The 16,067-nt window shown below is 49.3% G+C and overlaps 13 non-coding genes across 13 annotated transcripts; 4 read left to right on the top strand and 9 right to left on the bottom strand.

The window, feature by feature from the left end:
- Positions 1-595: 595 nt before the first annotated feature.
- Positions 596-667, bottom strand: Trnap-ugg. The gene has a single exon. It is a non-coding gene; the product is annotated as a tRNA-Pro (tRNA).
- Positions 668-2,306: 1,639 nt separating this feature from the next.
- Trnap-cgg lies at positions 2,307-2,378 on the bottom strand. Its single transcript has one exon. It is a non-coding gene; the product is annotated as a tRNA-Pro (tRNA).
- Positions 2,379-2,613: 235 nt separating this feature from the next.
- Trnav-uac lies at positions 2,614-2,686 on the top strand. Its single transcript has one exon. It is a non-coding gene; the product is annotated as a tRNA-Val (tRNA).
- A 1,415-nt stretch (positions 2,687-4,101) lies between these two features.
- On the bottom strand, positions 4,102-4,173 carry Trnap-ugg. The gene has a single exon. It is a non-coding gene; the product is annotated as a tRNA-Pro (tRNA).
- A 1,639-nt stretch (positions 4,174-5,812) lies between these two features.
- On the bottom strand, positions 5,813-5,884 carry Trnap-cgg. Its single transcript has one exon. It is a non-coding gene; the product is annotated as a tRNA-Pro (tRNA).
- Positions 5,885-6,119: 235 nt separating this feature from the next.
- Trnav-uac lies at positions 6,120-6,192 on the top strand. The gene has a single exon. It is a non-coding gene; the product is annotated as a tRNA-Val (tRNA).
- A 1,415-nt stretch (positions 6,193-7,607) lies between these two features.
- Trnap-ugg lies at positions 7,608-7,679 on the bottom strand. The gene has a single exon. It is a non-coding gene; the product is annotated as a tRNA-Pro (tRNA).
- Positions 7,680-9,318: 1,639 nt separating this feature from the next.
- On the bottom strand, positions 9,319-9,390 carry Trnap-cgg. The gene has a single exon. It is a non-coding gene; the product is annotated as a tRNA-Pro (tRNA).
- A 235-nt stretch (positions 9,391-9,625) lies between these two features.
- On the top strand, positions 9,626-9,698 carry Trnav-uac. The gene has a single exon. It is a non-coding gene; the product is annotated as a tRNA-Val (tRNA).
- Positions 9,699-11,112: 1,414 nt separating this feature from the next.
- Trnap-ugg lies at positions 11,113-11,184 on the bottom strand. The gene has a single exon. It is a non-coding gene; the product is annotated as a tRNA-Pro (tRNA).
- A 1,640-nt stretch (positions 11,185-12,824) lies between these two features.
- Positions 12,825-12,896, bottom strand: Trnap-cgg. The gene has a single exon. It is a non-coding gene; the product is annotated as a tRNA-Pro (tRNA).
- A 235-nt stretch (positions 12,897-13,131) lies between these two features.
- Trnav-uac lies at positions 13,132-13,204 on the top strand. The gene has a single exon. It is a non-coding gene; the product is annotated as a tRNA-Val (tRNA).
- A 1,419-nt stretch (positions 13,205-14,623) lies between these two features.
- On the bottom strand, positions 14,624-14,695 carry Trnap-ugg. Its single transcript has one exon. It is a non-coding gene; the product is annotated as a tRNA-Pro (tRNA).
- Between the last annotated feature and the right edge of the window lie 1,372 nt (positions 14,696-16,067).

Here is a 16,067-nt window from a genome sequence, read left to right as displayed (position 1 = left end):
CTTTTTGCGCTGACTCAGCCACTGACGTGCGATCAGTTTGCACAAAACGCGAGGGCTCGTCCGGGATTTGAACCCGGGACCTCCTGCACCCTAAGCAGGAATTATACCCATTTTTTTTTTTTTTTTTTTTTTTTTTTTTGAACCTGTCTCCGCTGTTAGGACACTAAGCAGTGTGGTTAGCTGCATTCAGCCCCCGTGGCAATGTCTTGCAGTCCTCCAGCTTTGTTGACCACAGTTAGGTGCCTCGATAAGAGGTGGACAGGTGTCGCATCGCTCTCGCCGTCACTTGTTACCACGAATCGTACTTAACGTAGTTTTCTGCAAGCGTCAGCGTAGCGTCAGTCGAGCTAAGTCGGGCCAAGTCGCATAAGAGGAGCAACAAAATGCGCATTTCCGGTACCGGGAATCGAACCCCGGCCTCCTGGGTGAGAGCCAGGTACCCCAGCCACTTTTTTTTTTTTTTATTTTTTTTTTTTTAACGCGTCGGACCAGAGTGTCAATTGCTCACATCGAATAAGAAGTTCATTTGATATTGACGGCGAGCTTTTTGCGCTGACTCAGCCACTGACGTGCGATCAGTTTGCACAAAACGCTAGGGCTCGTCCGGGATTTGAACCCGGGACCTCCTGCACCCAAAGCAGGAATCATACCCCTAGACCAACGAGCCACCTGGCTGGAGCAGTCAAGTTAATCCCAAGTAGTGCGCCTCACAGGGAACACAAACTTTCACGTGAATTCGCAAGATAAACGCTTTCTGCAGGCAGCACTCACCACTGATGAGAAGAATATTAAAGGCAACGAATAAAAAGCGAAATAACTGCATCGAGCACTGCTTATGAACAGCCGGCAGTGCCTCAGTTTCGGTATGTGGTTTCTCAGGGTTAAGAGAAGGCGAATGCACTAAACAAAAGAACATCGGGAAACCAAGCACCAACTCATAACGAAAAGATTGCACAATATACTGCAAGCAAAATTTCCAGAAGACGGATACTGAAGACGCCGCAGACAAAAGAATTATTCTATGCAGTAACGAATATCTAGGAAGCGTGAATTGCATGTGCTGCTCCACCACACAACTTCTTTTGATACTGTTTTACTTATTCTAAATTTTCATTACCTCATCGTCTCTAGAATACTGTGCGGTTATCACCTGGTTTCCAACAGCGATAGTAGTAAGTAAATCGACTACAAAGTCTTTCAAAGTAGGTCAGACACAAAAAAAAAATCGGAGCTGCGTGTAGCTCATGTCATTCTGCTTTCAATCGTGAATCTCCGGCTGGGAGTAGTGGCGTACTTCTGTAATCCAAGCTTCTGGGAGGCCGTTGTGTGGGAGAGATCTGGAAACAACTACAGATTCGACCGTTCCACGAGCTCAGGAACGGCCGCGATGCCTTCATCGAGCTCTGCAGATCGACAGATGATAGTGTGGAAATTTCGGCAAGCGGTGGCTAAGGGTTAAGAGAAGCCAAACGCACTAAACACAAGAAAGTCGGGAAACCGAAGCACACAACTCATAACGAAAAGATTGCGGAATGCAGTGCGAAAGCAAAACTTCGAGAAGACCAACTCTGAAGCCATCGGCGAGCTAGGAATTATTCCGCACAAGAAGCGATCATGTAGGAAGAGCGAGCCGAAGCTGTCGCTCGACCACACAATAAATTTTTGCTTAATCCCAATTTGCAGTACCGGTTCGACACTAGAATACTGCGCCTTGGTTCTTCCAAAAGCGATAGTAATAAGCACGTCCACTGCAGTGTCATTTGGGGTAGTGAGTCAGACATGGGGAGGATATGAGGCGGGTGGAATATGCAACGGCAGGGGCATTGCAGGGCGGCCGCCGACTCCTTGGGCTGTGGCGCGCCGGTGCCGGCGGCGGCCTGGCTGGGCTGCTGGTGCCTCCATGTAGAGCTGCCGCCGAGCCCAGGCACCGTGCCGCTAACGAAGCGATTGCCTTTGGTGACATCTTTTGCAATAACGACTGCGCGAATCGACGGTATCTCGTAAGGAAGGAAAGAGCAGCAGCTGCCGCCGAGCCCAGGCGCCGTGCCTAACACGCAGAAGGTCCCCGGCTCGATTGCGGGCGGAAACCCGTTTTCGTCGCAATCAGCAAGACACTTGCTACGATCTCTACTGTGACCATTTAAATCAACTTCAAACGTTCCATCAGCAGGGTGCACATGGCTCAAATGAAACATGAAACGGTTTCAGAACTGGTTGTCGGATTTTAGCGCTGACTTGGAGGCCTGGAAATGCGCGAAACAGCCGCCGCCATGCGATTTGTTACCGCACCGTTGTACAAAACGCAAGGGCTCGTCCGGGATTTGAACCCGGGACCTCCTGCACCCGAAGCAGGAATCATACCCCTAGACCAACGAGCCTATTCGTTCCGAAAACGCACTGCATGTGAATGACGCCACCTTTGATGGTCTCACCATGTAGGGCTGCAGCTCAGCCAGCGTTCTCCCTGTCTGTCGCGGTTGGATTGTTTCCATCGACGTCTTTTACTACAGGAACTTCACGAATCGGAGGGAGCTCGTAGCCGATGCCCTTGCTAACACAGAAGACAAACTGTTGCTATTACGAGTCTCCGGGTGGTACATGAAAAGAACCGTCGTTTCCGTGGTGTAGCGGTTATCACGTCTGCTTTACACGCAGAAGGTCCCCGGTTCGATCCCGGGCGGGAACACAACAATTTTAATCTATATTTCGGATTTCATTTCCGAGATGACCTGACGTCCGCGTATGCAGAGACAAGCAATGTCGTATGCTAGACGGATAGGGCGTCATTTTACGGTCAAATACTGTTGCTCTCTTATTGCACCGGTATTTGGTAACTGAGAACGCCCCTAGCTCCATTATGGCTGGCAAAATTTATAATCCGGTTCTTCAGGGCTACTTCAAGTGCGCTTGCTACTGGCTTTCCTGAGCTCACCCTACTCGCCTTGTCACAGCTCTGTCAAAGTGTGATGCTAACTAATAATGAGAAACTCTTAGCCACGCTCAATCTTACATGCCACCCCTTGGTTGTTGCCGTCGCTAGTAAGATGAGGGTAGACTGTCGCACAATTAAGCTGAATCTCCACTCACGGTGCACATATCCCGCAAAGACAACCTTGTTTTCCGTTGCATGCAAAATTACCGTCTGCTTTTCTACCGAATTCCACCTACGTACTTTACTGGTGCCGCATTCTTGTTATATCCACGTGCTATAACAGGCGTCTACTCTTCATTGAGGAGCTGCAACCGGGGCTGAGTTCCACCTACTCTTCAGCACGGTCAAAATGGCAGGGCTCGTCCGGGATTTGAACCCGGGACCTCCTGCACCCAAAGCAGGAATCATACCCCCTTTTTTTTTTTTTTTTTTTTTTAATTTTTTTTCGTTTTTAGATTGGGAAATTGCATCTGCTACCACCTGTACCCGAAACCTTCGTAATCGCCTTCACGCGTCGGACCAGAGTGTCAATTGCTCACGTCGAATAAGAAATTCGTTTGATATTGACGGCGAGCTTTTTGCGCTGACTCAGCCACTGACGTGCGATCAGTTTGCACAAAACGCGAGGGCTCGTCCGGGATTTGAACCCGGGACCTCCTGCACCCTAAGCAGGAATTATACCCATTTTTTTTTTTTTTTTTTTTTTTTTTTTTGAACCTGTCTCCGCTGTTAGGACACTAAGCAGTGTGGTTAGCTGCATTCAGCCCCCGTGGCAATGTCTTGCAGTCCTCCAGCTTTGTTGACCACAGTTAGGTGCCTCGATAAGAGGTGGACAGGTGTCGCATCGCTCTCGCCGTCACTTGTTACCACGAATCGTACTTAACGTAGTTTTCTGCAAGCGTCAGCGTAGCGTCAGTCGAGCTAAGTCGGGCCAAGTCGCATAAGAGGAGCAACAAAATGCGCATTTCCGGTACCGGGAATCGAACCCCGGCCTCCTGGGTGAGAGCCAGGTACCCCAGCCACTTTTTTTTTTTTTTATTTTTTTTTTTTTAACGCGTCGGACCAGAGTGTCAATTGCTCACATCGAATAAGAAGTTCATTTGATATTGACGGCGAGCTTTTTGCGCTGACTCAGCCACTGACGTGCGATCAGTTTGCACAAAACGCTAGGGCTCGTCCGGGATTTGAACCCGGGACCTCCTGCACCCAAAGCAGGAATCATACCCCTAGACCAACGAGCCACCTGGCTGGAGCAGTCAAGTTAATCCCAAGTAGTGCGCCTCACAGGGAACACAAACTTTCACGTGAATTCGCAAGATAAACGCTTTCTGCAGGCAGCACTCACCACTGATGAGAAGAATATTAAAGGCAACGAATAAAAAGCGAAATAACTGCATCGAGCACTGCTTATGAACAGCCGGCAGTGCCTCAGTTTCGGTATGTGGTTTCTCAGGGTTAAGAGAAGGCGAATGCACTAAACAAAAGAACATCGGGAAACCAAGCACCAACTCATAACGAAAAGATTGCACAATATACTGCAAGCAAAATTTCCAGAAGACGGATACTGAAGACGCCGCAGACAAAAGAATTATTCTATGCAGTAACGAATATCTAGGAAGCGTGAATTGCATGTGCTGCTCCACCACACAACTTCTTTTGATACTGTTTTACTTATTCTAAATTTTCATTACCTCATCGTCTCTAGAATACTGTGCGGTTATCACCTGGTTTCCAACAGCGATAGTAGTAAGTAAATCGACTACAAAGTCTTTCAAAGTAGGTCAGACACAAAAAAAAAATCGGAGCTGCGTGTAGCTCATGTCATTCTGCTTTCAATCGTGAATCTCCGGCTGGGAGTAGTGGCGTACTTCTGTAATCCAAGCTTCTGGGAGGCCGTTGTGTGGGAGAGATCTGGAAACAACTACAGATTCGACCGTTCCACGAGCTCAGGAACGGCCGCGATGCCTTCATCGAGCTCTGCAGATCGACAGATGATAGTGTGGAAATTTCGGCAAGCGGTGGCTAAGGGTTAAGAGAAGCCAAACGCACTAAACACAAGAAAGTCGGGAAACCGAAGCACACAACTCATAACGAAAAGATTGCGGAATGCAGTGCGAAAGCAAAACTTCGAGAAGACCAACTCTGAAGCCATCGGCGAGCTAGGAATTATTCCGCACAAGAAGCGATCATGTAGGAAGAGCGAGCCGAAGCTGTCGCTCGACCACACAATAAATTTTTGCTTAATCCCAATTTGCAGTACCGGTTCGACACTAGAATACTGCGCCTTGGTTCTTCCAAAAGCGATAGTAATAAGCACGTCCACTGCAGTGTCATTTGGGGTAGTGAGTCAGACATGGGGAGGATATGAGGCGGGTGGAATATGCAACGGCAGGGGCATTGCAGGGCGGCCGCCGACTCCTTGGGCTGTGGCGCGCCGGTGCCGGCGGCGGCCTGGCTGGGCTGCTGGTGCCTCCATGTAGAGCTGCCGCCGAGCCCAGGCACCGTGCCGCTAACGAAGCGATTGCCTTTGGTGACATCTTTTGCAATAACGACTGCGCGAATCGACGGTATCTCGTAAGGAAGGAAAGAGCAGCAGCTGCCGCCGAGCCCAGGCGCCGTGCCTAACACGCAGAAGGTCCCCGGCTCGATTGCGGGCGGAAACCCGTTTTCGTCGCAATCAGCAAGACACTTGCTACGATCTCTACTGTGACCATTTAAATCAACTTCAAACGTTCCATCAGCAGGGTGCACATGGCTCAAATGAAACATGAAACGGTTTCAGAACTGGTTGTCGGATTTTAGCGCTGACTTGGAGGCCTGGAAATGCGCGAAACAGCCGCCGCCATGCGATTTGTTACCGCACCGTTGTACAAAACGCAAGGGCTCGTCCGGGATTTGAACCCGGGACCTCCTGCACCCGAAGCAGGAATCATACCCCTAGACCAACGAGCCTATTCGTTCCGAAAACGCACTGCATGTGAATGACGCCACCTTTGATGGTCTCACCATGTAGGGCTGCAGCTCAGCCAGCGTTCTCCCTGTCTGTCGCGGTTGGATTGTTTCCATCGACGTCTTTTACTACAGGAACTTCACGAATCGGAGGGAGCTCGTAGCCGATGCCCTTGCTAACACAGAAGACAAACTGTTGCTATTACGAGTCTCCGGGTGGTACATGAAAAGAACCGTCGTTTCCGTGGTGTAGCGGTTATCACGTCTGCTTTACACGCAGAAGGTCCCCGGTTCGATCCCGGGCGGGAACACAACAATTTTAATCTATATTTCGGATTTCATTTCCGAGATGACCTGACGTCCGCGTATGCAGAGACAAGCAATGTCGTATGCTAGACGGATAGGGCGTCATTTTACGGTCAAATACTGTTGCTCTCTTATTGCACCGGTATTTGGTAACTGAGAACGCCCCTAGCTCCATTATGGCTGGCAAAATTTATAATCCGGTTCTTCAGGGCTACTTCAAGTGCGCTTGCTACTGGCTTTCCTGAGCTCACCCTACTCGCCTTGTCACAGCTCTGTCAAAGTGTGATGCTAACTAATAATGAGAAACTCTTAGCCACGCTCAATCTTACATGCCACCCCTTGGTTGTTGCCGTCGCTAGTAAGATGAGGGTAGACTGTCGCACAATTAAGCTGAATCTCCACTCACGGTGCACATATCCCGCAAAGACAACCTTGTTTTCCGTTGCATGCAAAATTACCGTCTGCTTTTCTACCGAATTCCACCTACGTACTTTACTGGTGCCGCATTCTTGTTATATCCACGTGCTATAACAGGCGTCTACTCTTCATTGAGGAGCTGCAACCGGGGCTGAGTTCCACCTACTCTTCAGCACGGTCAAAATGGCAGGGCTCGTCCGGGATTTGAACCCGGGACCTCCTGCACCCAAAGCAGGAATCATACCCCCTTTTTTTTTTTTTTTTTTTTTTAATTTTTTTTCGTTTTTAGATTGGGAAATTGCATCTGCTACCACCTGTACCCGAAACCTTCGTAATCGCCTTCACGCGTCGGACCAGAGTGTCAATTGCTCACGTCGAATAAGAAATTCGTTTGATATTGACGGCGAGCTTTTTGCGCTGACTCAGCCACTGACGTGCGATCAGTTTGCACAAAACGCGAGGGCTCGTCCGGGATTTGAACCCGGGACCTCCTGCACCCTAAGCAGGAATTATACCCATTTTTTTTTTTTTTTTTTTTTTTTTTTTTGAACCTGTCTCCGCTGTTAGGACACTAAGCAGTGTGGTTAGCTGCATTCAGCCCCCGTGGCAATGTCTTGCAGTCCTCCAGCTTTGTTGACCACAGTTAGGTGCCTCGATAAGAGGTGGACAGGTGTCGCATCGCTCTCGCCGTCACTTGTTACCACGAATCGTACTTAACGTAGTTTTCTGCAAGCGTCAGCGTAGCGTCAGTCGAGCTAAGTCGGGCCAAGTCGCATAAGAGGAGCAACAAAATGCGCATTTCCGGTACCGGGAATCGAACCCCGGCCTCCTGGGTGAGAGCCAGGTACCCCAGCCACTTTTTTTTTTTTTTATTTTTTTTTTTTTAACGCGTCGGACCAGAGTGTCAATTGCTCACATCGAATAAGAAGTTCATTTGATATTGACGGCGAGCTTTTTGCGCTGACTCAGCCACTGACGTGCGATCAGTTTGCACAAAACGCTAGGGCTCGTCCGGGATTTGAACCCGGGACCTCCTGCACCCAAAGCAGGAATCATACCCCTAGACCAACGAGCCACCTGGCTGGAGCAGTCAAGTTAATCCCAAGTAGTGCGCCTCACAGGGAACACAAACTTTCACGTGAATTCGCAAGATAAACGCTTTCTGCAGGCAGCACTCACCACTGATGAGAAGAATATTAAAGGCAACGAATAAAAAGCGAAATAACTGCATCGAGCACTGCTTATGAACAGCCGGCAGTGCCTCAGTTTCGGTATGTGGTTTCTCAGGGTTAAGAGAAGGCGAATGCACTAAACAAAAGAACATCGGGAAACCAAGCACCAACTCATAACGAAAAGATTGCACAATATACTGCAAGCAAAATTTCCAGAAGACGGATACTGAAGACGCCGCAGACAAAAGAATTATTCTATGCAGTAACGAATATCTAGGAAGCGTGAATTGCATGTGCTGCTCCACCACACAACTTCTTTTGATACTGTTTTACTTATTCTAAATTTTCATTACCTCATCGTCTCTAGAATACTGTGCGGTTATCACCTGGTTTCCAACAGCGATAGTAGTAAGTAAATCGACTACAAAGTCTTTCAAAGTAGGTCAGACACAAAAAAAAAATCGGAGCTGCGTGTAGCTCATGTCATTCTGCTTTCAATCGTGAATCTCCGGCTGGGAGTAGTGGCGTACTTCTGTAATCCAAGCTTCTGGGAGGCCGTTGTGTGGGAGAGATCTGGAAACAACTACAGATTCGACCGTTCCACGAGCTCAGGAACGGCCGCGATGCCTTCATCGAGCTCTGCAGATCGACAGATGATAGTGTGGAAATTTCGGCAAGCGGTGGCTAAGGGTTAAGAGAAGCCAAACGCACTAAACACAAGAAAGTCGGGAAACCGAAGCACACAACTCATAACGAAAAGATTGCGGAATGCAGTGCGAAAGCAAAACTTCGAGAAGACCAACTCTGAAGCCATCGGCGAGCTAGGAATTATTCCGCACAAGAAGCGATCATGTAGGAAGAGCGAGCCGAAGCTGTCGCTCGACCACACAATAAATTTTTGCTTAATCCCAATTTGCAGTACCGGTTCGACACTAGAATACTGCGCCTTGGTTCTTCCAAAAGCGATAGTAATAAGCACGTCCACTGCAGTGTCATTTGGGGTAGTGAGTCAGACATGGGGAGGATATGAGGCGGGTGGAATATGCAACGGCAGGGGCATTGCAGGGCGGCCGCCGACTCCTTGGGCTGTGGCGCGCCGGTGCCGGCGGCGGCCTGGCTGGGCTGCTGGTGCCTCCATGTAGAGCTGCCGCCGAGCCCAGGCACCGTGCCGCTAACGAAGCGATTGCCTTTGGTGACATCTTTTGCAATAACGACTGCGCGAATCGACGGTATCTCGTAAGGAAGGAAAGAGCAGCAGCTGCCGCCGAGCCCAGGCGCCGTGCCTAACACGCAGAAGGTCCCCGGCTCGATTGCGGGCGGAAACCCGTTTTCGTCGCACTCAGCAAGACACTTGCTACGATCTCTACTGTGACCATTTAAATCAACTTCAAACGTTCCATCAGCAGGGTGCACATGGCTCAAATGAAACATGAAACGGTTTCAGAACTGGTTGTCGGATTTTAGCGCTGACTTGGAGGCCTGGAAATGCGCGAAACAGCCGCCGCCATGCGATTTGTTACCGCACCGTTGTACAAAACGCAAGGGCTCGTCCGGGATTTGAACCCGGGACCTCCTGCACCCGAAGCAGGAATCATACCCCTAGACCAACGAGCCTATTCGTTCCGAAAACGCACTGCATGTGAATGACGCCACCTTTGATGGTCTCACCATGTAGGGCTGCAGCTCAGCCAGCGTTCTCCCTGTCTGTCGCGGTTGGATTGTTTCCATCGACGTCTTTTACTACAGGAACTTCACGAATCGGAGGGAGCTCGTAGCCGATGCCCTTGCTAACACAGAAGACAAACTGTTGCTATTACGAGTCTCCGGGTGGTACATGAAAAGAACCGTCGTTTCCGTGGTGTAGCGGTTATCACGTCTGCTTTACACGCAGAAGGTCCCCGGTTCGATCCCGGGCGGGAACACAACAATTTTAATCTATATTTCGGATTTCATTTCCGAGATGACCTGACGTCCGCGTATGCAGAGACAAGCAATGTCGTATGCTAGACGGATAGGGCGTCATTTTACGGTCAAATACTGTTGCTCTCTTATTGCACCGGTATTTGGTAACTGAGAACGCCCCTAGCTCCATTATGGCTGGCAAAATTTATAATCCGGTTCTTCAGGGCTACTTCAAGTGCGCTTGCTACTGGCTTTCCTGAGCTCACCCTACTCGCCTTGTCACAGCTCTGTCAAAGTGTGATGCTAACTAATAATGAGAAACTCTTAGCCACGCTCAATCTTACATGCCACCCCTTGGTTGTTGCCGTCGCTAGTAAGATGAGGGTAGACTGTCGCACAATTAAGCTGAATCTCCACTCACGGTGCACATATCCCGCAAAGACAACCTTGTTTTCCGTTGCATGCAAAATTACCGTCTGCTTTTCTACCGAATTCCACCTACGTACTTTACTGGTGCCGCATTCTTGTTATATCCACGTGCTATAACAGGCGTCTACTCTTCATTGAGGAGCTGCAACCGGGGCTGAGTTCCACCTACTCTTCAGCACGGTCAAAATGGCAGGGCTCGTCCGGGATTTGAACCCGGGACCTCCTGCACCCAAAGCAGGAATCATACCCCCTTTTTTTTTTTTTTTTTTTTTTTAATTTTTTTTCGTTTTTAGATTGGGAAATTGCATCTGCTACCACCTGTACCCGAAACCTTCGTAATCGCCTTCACGCGTCGGACCAGAGTGTCAATTGCTCACGTCGAATAAGAAATTCGTTTGATATTGACGGCGAGCTTTTTGCGCTGACTCAGCCACTGACGTGCGATCAGTTTGCACAAAACGCGAGGGCTCGTCCGGGATTTGAACCCGGGACCTCCTGCACCCTAAGCAGGAATTATACCCATTTTTTTTTTTTTTTTTTTTTTTTTTTGAACCTGTCTCCGCTGTTAGGACACTAAGCAGTGTGGTTAGCTGCATTCAGCCCCCGTGGCAATGTCTTGCAGTCCTCCAGCTTTGTTGACCACAGTTAGGTGCCTCGATAAGAGGTGGACAGGTGTCGCATCGCTCTCGCCGTCACTTGTTACCACGAATCGTACTTAACGTAGTTTTCTGCAAGCGTCAGCGTAGCGTCAGTCGAGCTAAGTCGGGCCAAGTCGCATAAGAGGAGCAACAAAATGCGCATTTCCGGTACCGGGAATCGAACCCCGGCCTCCTGGGTGAGAGCCAGGTACCCCAGCCACTTTTTTTTTTTTTTATTTTTTTTTTTTTAACGCGTCGGACCAGAGTGTCAATTGCTCACATCGAATAAGAAGTTCATTTGATATTGACGGCGAGCTTTTTGCGCTGACTCAGCCACTGACGTGCGATCAGTTTGCACAAAACGCTAGGGCTCGTCCGGGATTTGAACCCGGGACCTCCTGCACCCAAAGCAGGAATCATACCCCTAGACCAACGAGCCACCTGGCTGGAGCAGTCAAGTTAATCCCAAGTAGTGCGCCTCACAGGGAACACAAACTTTCACGTGAATTCGCAAGATAAACGCTTTCTGCAGGCAGCACTCACCACTGATGAGAAGAATATTAAAGGCAACGAATAAAAAGCGAAATAACTGCATCGAGCACTGCTTATGAACAGCCGGCAGTGCCTCAGTTTCGGTATGTGGTTTCTCAGGGTTAAGAGAAGGCGAATGCACTAAACAAAAGAACATCGGGAAACCAAGCACCAACTCATAACGAAAAGATTGCACAATATACTGCAAGCAAAATTTCCAGAAGACGGATACTGAAGACGCCGCAGACAAAAGAATTATTCTATGCAGTAACGAATATCTAGGAAGCGTGAATTGCATGTGCTGCTCCACCACACAACTTCTTTTGATACTGTTTTACTTATTCTAAATTTTCATTACCTCATCGTCTCTAGAATACTGTGCGGTTATCACCTGGTTTCCAACAGCGATAGTAGTAAGTAAATCGACTACAAAGTCTTTCAAAGTAGGTCAGACACAAAAAAAAAAATCGGAGCTGCGTGTAGCTCATGTCATTCTGCTTTCAATCGTGAATCTCCGGCTGGGAGTAGTGGCGTACTTCTGTAATCCAAGCTTCTGGGAGGCCGTTGTGTGGGAGAGATCTGGAAACAACTACAGATTCGACCGTTCCACGAGCTCAGGAACGGCCGCGATGCCTTCATCGAGCTCTGCAGATCGACAGATGATGGTGTGGAAATTTCGGCAAGCGGTGGCTAAGGGTTAAGAGAAGCCAAACGCACTAAACACAAGAAAGTCGGGAAACCGAAGCACACAACTCATAACGAAAAGATTGCGGAATGCAGTGCGAAAGCAAAACTTCGAGAAGACCAACTCTGAAGCCATCGGCGAGCTAGGAATTATTCCGCACAAGAAGCGATCATGTAGGAAGAGCGAGCCGAAGCTGTCGCTCGACCACACAATAAATTTTTGCTTAATCCCAATTTGCAGTACCGGTTCGACACTAGAATACTGCGCCTTGGTTCTTCCAAAAGCGATAGTAATAAGCACGTCCACTGCAGTGTCATTTGGGGTAGTGAGTCAGACATGGGGAGGATATGAGGCGGGTGGAATATGCAACGGCAGGGGCATTGCAGGGCGGCCGCCGACTCCTTGGGCTGTGGCGCGCCGGTGCCGGCGGCGGCCTGGCTGGGCTGCTGGTGCCTCCATGTAGAGCTGCCGCCGAGCCCAGGCACCGTGCCGCTAACGAAGCGATTGCCTTTGGTGACATCTTTTGCAATAACGACTGCGCGAATCGACGGTATCTCGTAAGGAAGGAAAGAGCAGCAGCTGCCGCCGAGCCCAGGCGCCGTGCCTAACACGCAGAAGGTCCCCGGCTCGATTGCGGGCGGAAACCCGTTTTCGTCGCACTCAGCAAGACACTTGCTACGATCTCTACTGTGACCATTTAAATCAACTTCAAACGTTCCATCAGCAGGGTGCACATGGCTCAAATGAAACATGAAACGGTTTCAGAACTGGTTGTCGGATTTTAGCGCTGACTTGGAGGCCTGGAAATGCGCGAAACAGCCGCCGCCATGCGATTTGTTACCGCACCGTTGTACAAAACGCAAGGGCTCGTCCGGGATTTGAACCCGGGACCTCCTGCACCCGAAGCAGGAATCATACCCCTAGACCAACGAGCCTATTCGTTCCGAAAACGCACTGCATGTGAATGACGCCACCTTTGATGGTCTCACCATGTAGGGCTGCAGCTCAGCCAGCGTTCTCCCTGTCTGTCGCGGTTGGATTGTTTCCATCGACGTCTTTTACTACAGGAACTTCACGAATCGGAGGGAGCTCGTAGCCGATGCCCTTGCTAACACAGAAGACAAACTGTTGCTATTACGAGTCTCCGGGTGGTACATGAAAAGAACCGTCGTTTCCGTGGTGTAGCGGTTATCACGTCTGCTTTACACGCAGAAGGTCCCCGGTTCGATCCCGGGCGGGAACACAACAATTTTAATCTATATTTCGGATTTCATTTCCGAGATGACCTGACGTCCGCGTATGCAGAGACAAGCAATGTCGTATGCTAGACGGATAGGGCGTCATTTTACGGTCAAATACTGTTGCTCTCTTATTGCACCGGTATTTGGTAACTGAGAACGCCCCTAGCTCCATTATGGCTGGCAAAATTTATAATCCGGTTCTTCAGGGCTACTTCAAGTGCGCTTGCTACTGGCTTTCCTGAGCTCACCCTACTCGCCTTGTCACAGCTCTGTCAAAGTGTGATGCTAACTAATAATGAGAAACTCTTAGCCACGCTCAATCTTACATGCCACCCCTTGGTTGTTGCCGTCGCTAGTAAGATGAGGGTAGACTGTCGCACAATTAAGCTGAATCTCCACTCACGGTGCACATATCCCGCAAAGACAACCTTGTTTTCCGTTGCATGCAAAATTACCGTCTGCTTTTCTACCGAATTCCACCTACGTACTTTACTGGTGCCGCATTCTTGTTATATCCACGTGCTATAACAGGCGTCTACTCTTCATTGAGGAGCTGCAACCGGGGCTGAGTTCCACCTACTCTTCAGCACGGTCAAAATGGCAGGGCTCGTCCGGGATTTGAACCCGGGACCTCCTGCACCCAAAGCAGGAATCATACCCCCTTTTTTTTTTTTTTTTTTTTTTTAATTTTTTTTCGTTTTTAGATTGGGAAATTGCATCTGCTACCACCTGTACCCGAAACCTTCGTAATCGCCTTCACGCGTCGGACCAGAGTGTCAATTGCTCACGTCGAATAAGAAATTCGTTTGATATTGACGGCGAGCTTTTTGCGCTGACTCAGCCACTGACGTGCGATCAGTTTGCACAAAACGCGAGGGCTCGTCCGGGATTTGAACCCGGGACCTCCTGCACCCTAAGCAGGAATTATACCCATTTTTTTTTTTTTTTTTTTTTTTTTTTGAACCTGTCTCCGCTGTTAGGACACTAAGCAGTGTGGTTAGCTGCATTCAGCCCCCGTGGCAATGTCTTGCAGTCCTCCAGCTTTGTTGACCACAGTTAGGTGCCTCGATAAGAGGTGGACAGGTGTCGCATCGCTCTCGCCGTCACTTGTTACCACGAATCGTACTTAACGTAGTTTTCTGCAAGCGTCAGCGTAGCGTCAGTCGAGCTAAGTCGGGCCAAGTCGCATAAGAGGAGCAACAAAATGCGCATTTCCGGTACCGGGAATCGAACCCCGGCCTCCTGGGTGAGAGCCAGGTACCCCAGCCACTTTTTTTTTTTTTTTATTTTTTTTTTTTTTTTTAACGCGTCGGACCAGAGTGTCAATTGCTCACATCGAATAAGAAGTTCATTTGATATTGACGGCGAGCTTTTTGCGCTGACTCAGCCACTGACGTGCGATCAGTTTGCACAAAACGCTAGGGCTCGTCCGGGATTTGAACCCGGGACCTCCTGCACCCATAGCAGGAATCATACCCCTAGACCAACGAGCCACCTGGCTGGAGCAGTCAAGTTAATCCCAAGTAGTGCGCCTCACAGGGAACACAAACTTTCACGTGAATTCGCAAGATAAACGCTTTCTGCAGGCAGCACTCACCACTGATGAGAAGAATATTAAAGGCAACGAATAAAAAGCGAAATAACTGCATCGAGCACTGCTTATGAACAGCCGGCAGTGCCTCAGTTTCGGTATGTGGTTTCTCAGGGTTAAGAGAAGGCGAATGCACTAAACAAAAGAACATCGGGAAACCAAGCACCAACTCATAACGAAAAGATTGCACAATATACTGCAAGCAAAATTTCCAGAAGACGGATACTGAAGACGCCGCAGACAAAAGAATTATTCTATGCAGTAACGAATATCTAGGAAGCGTGAATTGCATGTGCTGCTCCACCACACAACTTCTTTTGATACTGTTTTACTTATTCTAAATTTTCATTACCTCATCGTCTCTAGAATACTGTGCGGTTATCACCTGGTTTCCAACAGCGATAGTAGTAAGTAAATCGACTACAAAGTCTTTCAAAGTAGGTCAGACACAAAAAAAAAATCGGAGCTGCGTGTAGCTCATGTCATTCTGCTTTCAATCGTGAATCTCCGGCTGGGAGTAGTGGCGTACTTCTGTAATCCAAGCTTCTGGGAGGCCGTTGTGTGGGAGAGATCTGGAAACAACTACAGATTCGACCGTTCCACGAGCTCAGGAACGGCCGCGATGCCTTCATCGAGCTCTGCAGATCGACAGATGATAGTGTGGAAATTTCGGCAAGCGGTGGCTAAGGGTTAAGAGAAGCCAAACGCACTAAACACAAGAAAGTCGGGAAACCGAAGCACACAACTCATAACGAAAAGATTGCGGAATGCAGTGCGAAAGCAAAACTTCGAGAAGACCAACTCTGAAGCCATCGGCGAGCTAGGAATTATTCCGCACAAGAAGCGATCATGTAGGAAGAGCGAGCCGAAGCTGTCGCTCGACCACACAATAAATTTTTGCTTAATCCCAATTTGCAGTACCGGTTCGACACTAGAATACTGCGCCTTGGTTCTTCCAAAAGCGATAGTAATAAGCACGTCCACTGCAGTGTCATTTGGGGTAGTGAGTCAGACATGGGGAGGATATGAGGCGGGTGGAATATGCAACGGCAGGGGCATTGCAGGGCGGCCGCCGACTCCTTGGGCTGTGGCGCGCCGGTGCCGGCGGCGGCCTGGCTGGGCTGCTGGTGCCTCCATGTAGAGCTGCCGCCGAGCCCAGGCACCGTGCCGCTAACGAAGCGATTGCCTTTGGTGACATCTTTTGCAATAACGACTGCGCGAATCGACGGTATCTCGTAAGGAAGGAAAGAGCAGCAGCTGCCGCCGAGCCCAGG

This window comes from Schistocerca piceifrons, unplaced genomic scaffold (genome assembly GCF_021461385.2).
Source record: "Schistocerca piceifrons isolate TAMUIC-IGC-003096 unplaced genomic scaffold, iqSchPice1.1 HiC_scaffold_651, whole genome shotgun sequence".
Lineage (NCBI taxonomy): Eukaryota > Metazoa > Arthropoda > Insecta > Orthoptera > Acrididae > Schistocerca > Schistocerca piceifrons.
The sequence above is the reverse complement of the archived record's forward strand: the minus strand, read 5'-3'. Positions and strand labels throughout refer to the sequence as shown.